The sequence below is a fragment of the Benincasa hispida genome, chromosome 2 (assembly GCF_009727055.1).
Source record: "Benincasa hispida cultivar B227 chromosome 2, ASM972705v1, whole genome shotgun sequence".
In the NCBI taxonomy this organism is placed as follows: Eukaryota; Viridiplantae; Streptophyta; class Magnoliopsida; order Cucurbitales; family Cucurbitaceae; genus Benincasa; species Benincasa hispida.
Window position 1 is genome coordinate 7,533,055 of NC_052350.1, and position 13,919 is coordinate 7,546,973.

Here is a 13,919-nt window from a genome sequence, read left to right on the forward strand (position 1 = left end):
ATTATTTTCAATATAGGCTATAAGACAATCATTCATCCATTGATCTCCCATTCGATTATTGAATCGAGTTTTCACCATATGCATAGCAGAAAATGTTCTTTTTACAGTAGTTGTGGTGATAGGTAAAATCGATACCAACATTACTACAAAATTGGGCTTTAATGGCAGTTTAGAACTGACATTATAGGGGTACAATATCGCTTAAAAACCAATATCGAATATCGTGTTATAAAAGATTTTTAATATCAGTTTTAAACCGACATTATAGATGATAAAAATTTAAATACCAATTATCTTTAATGTCGATTTTCAATCGACATTGAACATCATCTTTAATGTTGATTTTTCACCTACTTTTTATCGATAACTGTCCATTATTAAATGTCTGTCATCGTTTGTTATATATATGTATATGTATATATATTGCTTACGCACGTGCAAATCAATAATCTCTTTTTTTTTTTACCTATACATATATAAAATAAAATACTAATTGTCTTTATATATTAAGATCTCAACAAATACAGAAATTTAAATCTCAATCTAGCTCACAAGGTATGAATAATAGTTAGCGCTAAAAGAGAACAACAAAATTGCAGTAGTTTTAACAAACTTGAATTTATAATATCCCCACAAGCTAAAAGAAAGAAAAAAAAAGGCTAACAATCTCTTCAATCAAGCTACTAACTCATTCCACTAAAAATTAATTGAATTGCTTTTAAGATGATACTTTCCAAGTAAGGTTTAGGTTTGAGTTGCTACTCCTCTGCTCTAGTTACCAGCTCCATTGTCAAAATCCAACCTTCCACTAGGATCCTGAAAAATTTTTAGGTATGACACAACAATCAACAACACAATTGAGAAGAATCTGATTAATATCATGATTTACAAGAGTCGGAAAAGAATAACTTCAAAATATTAATCCAAAACTTCAAAATTTGTAACACTTGTTTGATTTTGGAGTCCTAAACAACAAAAAGAAGGTTTTTTTAGAGTCCAAATGTACTTCAAAATTTTGTAACACTTTTTGCATACTTGCTTGATTTTCACAACTAACTTATTTACAATAATGGCAACGTAGAACCCAATGTTAATGACCAGCCAATGTAAAACTCAACCAAAAATAAATAAATAAATGTAAAACAGAATAATTGAAAATAGAAGCTTGGGCTAATGTTTCAAAATTTGGACCTGAAATTGATAAAGACAGAGAATTAGTAGAGAAGGAACGCTTGGATGATTCCCTCGATGTGCCATTGACCATTGTTAAGACAAGAGTCATAAACTAATTTATAAAACTTACACAGAGGTTTAAAGGGTAAAGTGAGATTTTTCCATCCGCAATCACTCAAAAAGATTAACCCAACAAATATAACTCTTGACTTCAAACATCTAAAATAAACGCACGAGAATGGAATTTTTTTACACAAGATTCTCATCACCAGGATGCACCACGAATCTACCAATGGAGAGAGCCTAACATACATGAATGGAAATTACAATAGGATATAATGTGAGCTTTAGTTGCCTCTTATGAATGAAAAATGAAACTACAGTTTGTTGCTTCATACAAGACTAAACAGAAAAGCATAACAATCCTGAGAATGAATTTTCATATACAAATGTAATTCTTGAAGCTACCTGCATGCTCAATGTAAACTCCGACGGGTCTACCACAAATGGAAAATTTGTGCAGGATCTATTTTTTGGTTCAAAATATCTAATGACCTATTTCTTAAAAATAATGTCATTGGACCCCCTGCTGATATCATCGTCATACCAAATTATGTAAATGTCTTCACCTTTTTTTTCTTACCCTTTTACTGAACATCAAAACTAAATTATAACTTTTCCACGGCTGCCGACAAATCGAATATGATCGGTAAGTGAATTCAATCAATGTCGATTGTGTTTTAAACGAATTGGCAATGGGAATAGGGTGGGTCGTTCTGGAGTTTAGAAATATTGTGAACCTATGGTTTTTTTTTTTTTTTTTTTTCCGATGTATTCTGAGGTTGAAGATGAGTAGAAAGAGAGAATGTGAGTGAGATAAGTGAAAGTGAAATCGACGAGAGCGACACTAGAGAGAATGACATCAGCGAGAACGACACTAGAGAGAGCGAGACTCGTGAGAGCGATACCAGAGAGAGTGAGACTAGCGAGACAATATCTAAAGAAAATCTTTCTCTTCGAAAGAGAGAGAGAGCGAGAGGGAGAAAGAGAGAGAGCGATGGATGTGGCCAATTGATCTTTGTTCTCGAAAGCTAATTGTTATTAAGCTACAGTTTAGCTAAACAATTAATAACAATTAATAACAATTAATAACAATTCTACACAAATCAAATTCAGACAGAAAAGTTCTCGCAAGCACGTCTTCCCCTACATAATCAAAATTAAAGCAACCTTTAAAGAACTATTAAAATAATTTTTTAACCACTAATTCTGATTTTAATTAACAAACCTATCTTGAATTAGTATTTCTTTCATCTGCACATCCATGGATCTCTCTCTCCATTTCTCTCTCTCTTTCCCTCTCTCGCTCTCTCTCCCTTTCGAAGAGAATATTTTCTTTAGACATTGTCTCGCTAGTCTCGCTCTCTCTGGTATCGCTCTCCCTGATGTCGCTCTCTCTAGTATCACTCTCACTTATCTCACTCACATTCTCTCTTTCCACTCGTCTTCAACCTCAGAACACATCAAAAAAAAAAAAAAAAACTATAGGTTCACAATATTTCTAAACCGTAGAACGAACCACCTTATCCCATTACCGATCAATTTAAGTCACAATCGACACAGATTGAATTCACTTACCGATCATATTCGATTTGTCATGCGACAGTGGAAGAGTTTTAGTTTAGTTTTGGTTTTCAATAAAATGGTAAAAAGACAAAAAAGTGAGGGCATTTACATAATGTGGTATGGTGATGATGTCAGCAAATGGTCAATTGACATTATTTTTAAAAAATGGATCATTTGACATTTTGGGCCCAGAAAATAGGTCATCTATACAAATTTCCCTACCACGAAGGATCTGACACGATCCTACTAGCTTCACGAAACCAGTAGGATTTGACACGAACGTTGATGGAGCTTCACGAAACTAGTTGGATCTGACACGAATGTTGATGGAGATTCACGAAATCGACCAGATCTGACACAAACGTCGATAGAACTTCAAGAAATCGGTCGAATCTGACATGAACGTTGACAGAACTGCCCAAACGATGATGGGACGGTGACGGTACCGGACTGATCTGCACTTACTAAAGGGATTAGGCTCTGGATGGTAGCTCTAGAATGTGAGAAAGAAGAGAGAAGTTTTGTGAGAAAGGAGAGAGAAGAAAGGTAAATGAAAGAGAATATTTTTATTAAAGGGAGAAAAAAATAAATGGGTAGCTACAATGTCGATTTTAAACCAACATTCTAGCTTCATTAAATATATCTTTAATGTCAGTTTAAAACCCACATTAAATATCCACCTTTTTTAAAAACTGACATTATACATCCGCGTTTAGCTTTTCCAATCGAAATCAAAGGGACAATTTGTTGTAATGCAAGGTGAGTATTCTGTAAACTAATGAATAAATCTCATCTTTATTCGCAGGACTATTATTACTTATATTTTTTAGCTCAACAAACTCAATATTGGAACGCATATCAATAATATAATTTTGAAGTTGATCTTCTAGCATAGAGAGTTCCATAGCTGAAAAGTCTCTTGAGTAAAATTGAGCAAGCTGCCTAAGCTTTTTTTCTATCAAAAGAAATAATGAATTACTCGGATTTAGACATGCATTTTTTTAGAAACAAATGAATTATCAAAAGAAACAAATGAATTACTACCGAAAGAAACAATTCAGTATTTGTTTCATAGTATGTAACACCCCATACATTTTTTTTAGTAATAATGTAATTTCAGTAACTTTGTTATTTGGAATTTCAGTAATTATTATTAGTTGTCCCTTTTCTTTTTGACCGATGCCCTCCGAAAATCCCAATCCCAATGTTTTTTGTTATTTTTATTCATTTTATTTATTTTTCCAAAAAACATGATTTTTAAGGTACATTCAATAATGTGATGAGTCTCAAACTAGTAAATGGGATTAGTGAATTTAGATGTAAATATTAACCCATGATTAACGGGAACCCCCCCCCCCCCCCCCCCCCAATTTCTTCTTCCTCCAGCCAAGACCCTAGCCTTCGCGTCAGTTCTTCTTCATGGCCTCCGTCCACCACTGCTCAACCATCGTTCACTTTTGCCATCACCGGATCTATCAATTTGGGTAAGATTTCTGCGTTTTTGGTTGTTTTCGGTTGATTCTTGAATACTCATTTTCTTTGCATCAATTGGTTGATACCCATTGTGTTTCAACTTTGGATTCAAGTTTGTGAAGGTATTGAGGTGTTGTTTAGTGAAGTTGGAGTTTGTTTTAGCGATTTTTGGTAAGTTTTATGCTTTGATGACCTAATTTTGGTGGTTGAGAAATTTTGGTAAAGTCGTTTGGAAGTTGATTTTTTTGACGAAACTAATATGGATAATTTATTTGAGACATTGGTAGTGAAGTATGTTTTGATTCAAGCTTTAATCATGTAAGCCTAATTTCAAATTATGATTAAGGGGTTGATTTAAGAATTTCATTTAAGATGAAGAAGAGTTTGGTTTGCTAATTATTTGGGCTTAAAATTGGAGGTTTGGAAGGTGAATTCGAATTGGACCACACCTTAGGTTAAGGTTATCTGGAAATATTTTGTAATATTTGGGTGTTTCTATTTTGGCCTTAACTATTAATTTTAAAGCTTGGTTTGTATTTAGGCTTGATCAAGGATTCAATAATTTCACAAAAATTCAATTGCTTTTTGGTTCGACCTAATATCAAGGTAAGTAATCTTACTACTGGAACTGCCCACGGGCCAGACATTAGATGTATGCTAGCACGATAAATGAATGTTATGGCAGAATGACAGCATGATAGACTGATAGTATAATATGACCAAAGTATGTTCTGGCACGAGATTTGAATTATTTATTTGTGCACATAGACACTTGAATGCTAGTATGAGATGGTATGTAATTCCATATAGATGTATTTGATCGGATGATGTTGAAATATATGTGTATGTTGTAGAGCCATGATGTTGAGGTATATGTGTATGTTGTAGAGCCATGATATTGAGATATATATGTATGTCATAGATTCATATAGTGATAATTATGATGTTGAGACCGTGCAAGTGTCCTTACTGATTAGTTAGATGCCCATTAGATTTTATGTTTCCTTCGGGATTCACCAGCTTGTGTTTCCTTCGAGATTCACTAGTTTGTGTCTCCTTCGGGATTCACCAGTTTGTGTCTCCTTCAGGATTCACTAGAGGTAGTGGGCATACTTAACTACAGTAGGATAGAACTCAGTCTCATTTTTGTTTCATGTGTATATGTGTCCCATGAGAACTAGAGCAGTTTATATGTTTCACCAGAGGTGGGTATTTAGAGAACATAGATGTCTAGCCTGACCTCATTAGTGGGGTTACTTACTGAATATTTTATACTCATTCTTTCTCATGTTGTTGTTTCAGGTAAAGGTAGAGATGCATCGACGTTGGACAAGCGGAATTCGTGATCGAGCCACTAGGACTAGTTTTTACACTTTCGCATCATAAGATTTAGAGTTCTTTTCATGTTTCTCTTAACTTTTAGTTTTGACGTTTAAAACTTACTTTTAAGAATCGTTTTTCAGACTTATTTATTATTCTTTATGATTTATGGGCACCCTACTATTGTTTTAGTATTTGAATTTAATGAAAGTCTTTTGAACTTACTTTATTTAATTAGCATTTATTTCGCCATAATCGAGTGTCGTTTTGAGTTCCATGCATGCATGTATTTAGTAACGGCCTAACTTAAGTCCTAGGGGGTCGGGTCGTTATATAGTAAAACGATTATTCAGCTCTTGAAATTACATATCGATGACGACATAGAAAACTTCAACATGATAATGATGTAAAATTGTAACTGGTTGAGATTTTCGCGTTTGTCGTCCTCGGATTAGAAATAGGTCATCCATTTTAAGGACTTCAATATCATGACTATGTCAGAAGTCAGAAACCATACTCAACAACGAATCTCAATCAAACTCTCTTGTTTTCTGCAGTCTTTCTTTACAAATTTTGACTAAATTTATTGCATTCACAATGTCTTGATCTTTTCTTTGTAATGCTTGGGACAAGTCATTGTGATTCTCAAGATAATTTTCATAAATTGTATATGAAAAACAAAGTCAAAAGATAGAATCGAACTTATTAGAATCTTTGCTTTACGTTTTTGTTCTGAATTTGATCCACCTTGCACAATTGTCTTAAGTACATCAAATATTGAAGACAACATTATAATAAAACTTGATAAAGTGTAGTAATGTGATCCCATCAAGTATTTCTTGGTCGTTTAATCATTGTCTCCTGATTTAATCCTCAATCACTTAATATTTCACCATTATTTAAAGCTTCAAAATTTTGCATTCTATGTTTATCTCGAAGAATATCTCAACGTTTTACTAAGGCCCTAATCATATTCACCACATTTGTAGCAATAAAAAACAGACCAACAATTTTCACATGATTTTTTGCAATAACTATAAGAGCTAATTGAAGCCGATGAGAAAAAACTGAAAGTAAAAAACACATTCATTTTCTTTTTCAAAATAAGTGCTTTCAATCCATTGAACTGACATTGCTTATTACTTACTCCAATATATCCTTGTCCTTGTAAACTAGCGATGCTTAATCCATGTTGAGGAAAAAATAAACATTTAAGGCTTTCTTAAATGATAGAAAACTTGTATCATTGACATGCATGATTCCAACAATTTGTTCAATCACATGACCTTTATCCACGTAATGTAATACAATTGACATCTGCTTCTTTGAAGATACATTTTTTGATTTGTCTATCAAGATAAAAAATTGTTTATCAGTCATATCTTTTATAATCATATTAACAACTTCTATTGCAATGAATGCACTATATCTTTTTGAATATCGGGTCAAGTCAATTTCAAATTATTTTGGGCATTTTTCAAAGTCACAACTTCAATATCCTTAATATGGTTGCATAACCATTGTAAAAGTTAAACAAAAGTATCTTGATTCTTCGAATCATATGTCCCATCATGTCCGCGAAATGCAAGTCCTTGTCGTAATAAAAATCGAATACAATCAATCGATGCACCTAATCGAGTGCGATACTCAACTTGTGCTTGGTTAGACATCCTATTTAAAAAAGTTTCAATATGTTGTTTTTGTTTCAAAAGAGCCTCACATTTACCCAAAACCTTATTGTGTGCACTATTAGGACCACCAACATGAATATGCGATTTCTCTTTTTTCTTCCAGTTGGAAAATCATACACTAACAAAACGCTATCTCTTGACTCTTCACTTACTTCTAGTTTGAACAGATAGCAACATAAACAAAATGCACATCATTTGAAATGTTATAATCTAACCAATTAGAATATGCACTTAAATAAAGCTGGATTGAATTGTCTTGACTTTGTACCAAATTTTTTAAGTGGAAAAGTATGATTTCGAGGCTAACAAGGACCTTTTAGTAAATATGCTCTACAAACTTGATCTCGAATATTATAATTATAATCATAAATTATGGTTCTTAGACCAGGATTTACACGAAGTTCTTCTAGATTGAATTCTGTATAAGATCGATTAGAATCCAAAACAATTTTTCTTCTTTAAAGATGATGCCTCAATTGTCTCTATTGTTGTTTTTCTTTTACGATATCTTTTCATATTAATTTTGAATTAACTCTACAAAAGTATTAATAATAAGAATAATACATTCTATTATATAGATTTAAAAACATAAAAACTTAAAGTCTAAGAAAATTTTGAAACTTACTTGTCGAGTTCGCATATCCAAACGAGTGACAACAAATAATCCTTTAGCTTGAACTCTAAAATTAATTTTAAGAATCTATACGAGTAATGTGAATGTAAAAATAATATGGAAACAAACGAAAATATATAGAGTGTAATGTGAATATAAAAATTATGTACAAAAAATTAATGGCACAATAAAAATGTCTCTCCATATTGAATTAGAGTTAATTCTATAAAAGTATTCACAATAAAAATATTAAAAATTATTACATAGATTTAAAAATATAAGAAGTAAAAAGTTTAAGAAGAATTTCATACTTACATATCAATGATATGATATGTATAGCCTAACAAATAACAAAGAAATTATCTTGTACCTTTAACTTTAAAACTGATATATATATAACCTTGATATAAAAATTACGTAGGAAAAGAAAAGTAAATATTACCTATTTAAGATAACATTGTTGATAATCGAGCTTAAAAACTTCTCTAAATTTTGAAAGGAAAAAACTTCCACATAAGATAAAGGAGCTGCACTGCTTTTCTAATTTTTTGTACCTACAGAGACTGATTTGCAATTGCAAACTAAAAAGCTAAAAACCTATTTTATATTTTAATTTCATATTTAGAATTTAAAAAAATTCCATTTTTATTTCCATCAATGGTGGAATAAAACCCCATTACAGGTAGGACTCTGTTTTAAATCAGACTTTTTAATTCAACCTAGAATAAAAATCACATAAAAATGACCTATAAAACATTAAACAAGACTCGAACTAAGACACGTGCTACTTGATTCCTCCCCTTAAATAATGAACCATGAAAACTTTTAACAGATAAATGCCCATTTGTTAATTAATATTATTAACTATTATTTAAAATCTTATATTAAAAATACAAAGACCGATAATTTGAGCGACACGTGCTAATTATATTGTATTAGTGTGTTTTTAACCCTCAAATTTCTAGTCCAGTTTTTGTTTTTTTTTAATATTTTCAGTTACATTTTAAGTCTTCATTGAAAAAGAAAACAGCTAAATGAGCTAATTTCGAATAATTTTACACGCATTTTAAATGGTTTTGAGCGGAATTAGATTTTAGACTTCCAGTTTTCCATTTTTATTTTTGTTTTGATAAGTATGTAAATATACATATGTAATTAAACTATTAAAAAGATTTAAGTAGATTATGAGATATGGGGGAAATGGATTCGGTCCAAGCCATTCAAAGCATTAAAAAAACCCAGTCCAACGGCGTCTCGTAAATACGAAAAACTTAAACAATGACCTAATTTACCAGCGATATTTCATAAATAGCCTAAACTTGAACGATATTTTATAATTAGATTTTTGTAGAATTTTTTCTGATAAATTTAATCTTGTAGTACATTCTTTCTTTTATTTAATTTTCATAGTATTTTATAATTAAAATATTAAAGGAAATCAAAATTGATTTAATATTAATTAGTTAGATTTTTAAAAAATTTTAAAATTTTTATTAGTCATTAATTACAAAATATATGATCATTAATAATATTTTCAATTTAATTATTTCTTATTTTATTAGTTAATGAAAATGTTATATATCTCTAAATTTTAGGAATATGTTAGGATGGTTATGTTCACAAAATTATTCACCTATTATAAAACTTCTTCAAACAAAGTATAAACTCCAAGTGAAAATTGTAACAAATACTATACTTTTTAATGATGGATTTTGCAACTTGCTCTAGTATTATAATTATTATATAATATGAGTCATACATTTGCAAACTATTATATATGCATGAATAGATGGGACAAAGTGTAACATATTTGATTTTTACGTACTATGTAACATATTAGACTATTCATAAAAATAATGGTGGATTTAAGTCATTCTGGCCATTAGGGTAGAAAGCCCCATATTTATTATCAAGCTTGAGATATTTTACTTTTATTTATTTATTTTAATTATTCTTAATTAAGATAAAATCTTATAAATGTTGTCAAAACGAGCATAATTCAACTATTATATAGATGTGCATGTTAATAACTAAAGGACAGTGATTAGATACAACATACGTGGCACCTAATCTCAAACTCTCCCCTTCCTTCCATATGTGCAACCAAGGTTATACAAAAGATGGATGCAGCCTTTCATAACTAAAATGTATGTGGTTTGGATTTTCTCACCGCTCGTATTCTACTCAAAAGAAAAAAACCATAAAAATGTTATATTGGAGTCTTGTCATATTTTATTGTAGACTGAATAACATCAAACTTAGTTAAGTATGTATTTGGCATACCTTTCAAACACACACACATGATATTTCAAGTAAAAAAACTTATCATATAAGTATTTTTAAAAGAAGAATAGTTAAACGCTCCATCAAAATAGATTTTCAATTTATTTTGATTTATATAATTGAATTTGGACGAAGTTGAGTGCAACGCTATTGTCAAAAAATGTTTAGTTCAACTGATATTTATATATATGGAGGACTTATTGGGGATGATGTCCTAAAGTCTCGCGTCCTGTAATTTGTAAACATAGTTTTGTACGAACGCTTATGATGTATAATATATGATATTTACTTCACTATTTATCTTTGAACATTGGATGTTTTATTTGCTTTACCACAAACTAATAAACTAAAATCACTAGTTGTCATTATGTAACTTAAGCATGCATATGGTGACATACAAGTGGATTATGTCTTAAGTGACAACCAAAATAGTCTATAGTATATGGATATAAGAGGGAAACCTTATCTTGGTAACGCTATGGATGCGGCCCGCTTTGTGGAATAGTTACAAATGTTGTAACTTGCTATAGATGGTCTAGTTCTGATCATTCATGTGGGGACATGCGAGCGGGGGCATCCTATACAAAGAGTTTGTATAAGACCTGACCACAAGTGTTAACGTCTCGTTATATAACGTCATTCATGATAGAGACTTAACTCCACTAGGACGACCATAGATAACATGACCTCAATCTTGAGTGAGTTGAGAACTCCTACCTTTGAGAGCGGTCCTTTGATTTGCATGGGTGCGAGTGGTTAGGTCACCAACTCAAACCTACCACTTTGAGGATTTGTTTGATTTTGGAGCTGGGAACTCAGCTACACAAGATAGAATTCACTCCTTCCTCGAAGCATGAGTAAGTAGATAGATTGATCCCTTAAGGGCTGATCCTGAGGCTTGAACGATGTGGCACCACACACCTTCTCATGGTCCGAGAGGTGTCCATACATAGTAAGAGTATGTTGTATTGTTCATTAGAGGAATCAGTGGTACTTAAGGAGTTAGATATAACTACAGGAGAAAAACGGTAAATTGGCCCAGTTGTATTTACGAGCATCTGTGTAGGGTTATCATACTGTTGATTGGTTATATTCGATGGACATAGAAATATATATGTGATAAGGAGAGTTCAGCTGTCGGTCTTTAGTGGAATACCCGACAGTTAACGGATGGTAGATCTCGTAGTTAAAGAGTTTTAGTCATCTATTCACGTACCATTAGAGCTTTGAGCCATAGGTCCATAACGTCCCTTGGTAGCTCAATGGATTAAGTTGAGAATTAGTTTTTGGGCCAGTTTAGAGTTCGATTATATATGATATAATTGAACTGGTTAATTATATATGATATGATTGACTTTATGTATGAGATATATTAATTAGAGGAAATTGGATATATATATTGTAACATCCCGAATTTCAGAAAAATTTAAGTTAATTATCTAAAATTATTGAGTTTAAATTTTCCTTTCATTTGGAAAATTGGGATTAAATTGAAATAACCGAAAAACTTTTGGATTTTAGGGCCAACTTAAAAAAAAATTAAAGAGATAATTAATTTCATGTGGTTTAATTGATTTAAATATTTGGAATGATTTAATTTGTATCAAATTGATGGATTTTATGCCCTTTAATTTTGATTTTTGAAGGCCAAATTAAGATAATTTGAAAAGTTAATTGATTTATAAATTTAATAGAATCTTTGGAGATTTTGGAGATATTATGATAAAATATTTTATTTATCTTTTAAAAAAAATTAAAAAAAATAAAAGAGTTGAGTTTTTTTCGAAATTAAATGAGAGTGAAAAGAGAAAAAAAGAAAAAAAGAAAGCAATTTCAACTTTCACAAAATTGTCGATTGCCAGAGTTTGAACCGTTGGATCGTGCTCAATTTTGGTCAGTCTATTTGAGACATATGGAGTTTCATTTTGAACGGTTGGATCGTTATTTGATGCTATGGTTTGTTCGTAATTGTTGCTGCAGAAAATCTGTAAAACTAGAAATTCCCCTTCTCTCCCACCCTCGCAAACCCTTCTCATGCAAGACTCTCGCTACCAGCCACTAGCCTAAACAATTTATGTTGTCCGAAAGCAACACCCACTACCTATCTATAGTATCCACGAGCCGATGCACCATCTACTGCCACTGCCCGATCTTTGCCGGAATCTTGAGAAAAACCTTGGATTCAAGATTTGGAAGTTTTGAGGCATTAACCATCAAGCTAGAGACCATTTTGTTTTACAAAAAATTTGTGAAGATCGATTGGCTAATTGAATGAAGTTTTGGAATTTTTCTTGGACCAAACAACAACTTTAGGTTGATTCAAGTGTGCTAAAGAAGTTCTAAGGAGATTTTGTTTTGTGTTTTTTACCTAGTTGAGGTAAGTGGTACTATTATCGGTGCCTTTGTACCAGGCGACCTAGTCTAGAATTATAAAGTTAACTAATGGACTTTTGAAGCATGATTTTTTCATTATGTTTTACATGTTGCATGATAGTTATAAGTATTATGAGCATGTTCGAATTTATAATAAGTATTGATATTATGTATATGGTACATGAATAGACCAATATAACGGTTTACTGTCTCGCCTTGACGCATATTTTATTTCAGAGGACCTACGGGTCTAGTTTCATGTTTGACGATGTGCCTACAGACCGCTAAACATGCGTGAGTCGAAAGGTTCACGTTCATGTTATTTTTCCATATTTGACGGTGTGCCTACGGGCCGCTAGACATGCGTGAGCCGACAGGTTTACATTCATGTTATTTTCATGTTTGACGGCGAGCCTACGGGCCGCTAGACATGCGTGAGCCGACAAGTTTAGCGTTCATGTTATTTCCATGTTTAACGGTGTGCCTACGGGTTGCTAGACATGCGTGAGTCGACGGGTTCACATTCAAGTTATTTTCATGTTTGACGGTGTGCCTACGGGCCGCTAGACATGCGTATCAAGGTAAGATAATACGTCTTTTGGTTTTTCTTTCATCATCAAAAATCGATGTAGCTGTATGAGCCACAGGCTATTTTTCTTTGCTCGTGGATGCATAGCCTGATCCCAGTAATGGGATCATTTACTAAGTATTTTATACTCAACATTTCTTAATTTATGTTTTTCAGGTAATGATAGGAACGGACCGGCGGGTGACGAGAGAGACTTGTGATCGTGCCATATGGGACATGTAAATCGATTCCGCTCAATTTACATTTTCAATCTATTTAAAAGTTTTGATTTGAAACTCAATGTTGATCAAAATTTTATTTGTTTAATTTTTTTCATTATTTTAGGGGCCTCGAACAAAAGGTTTTACTTATTTATTATTTATTTTGGAAAACTATGTTTATTATTTTAATGAAATTTATTTTCCTCAATGGTCAACATATTTTGAATGTAAAAGTGTAATTATGAGTAATGACCCTTATCAAAGTACTCAAAAGGTCGGGTCATTACAGTTGGTATCAGAGCCTAAGTTTTAGGTTCTGTAGACTGTAAGTCTTGGTTTTGTGTCCCTTATGGCTATTCACGGATCCTTCGTCCTCGCCAGATATGTTCTTTCATTAAATGTTTATGGAAGATGTGTTTAAAAGCCTTCATGTCTAAGCTTTATGTATTGACTGATTGTTATTACTAGTTTAACAACCTGAAAGAAGTTAGTATGAGATGACTATTTTGTTTTTGTGTTATGGAAAGAAAGAAGGATCATAATAAAGCCATTTGGTGTTAGTTTAATTCATGGAGGGA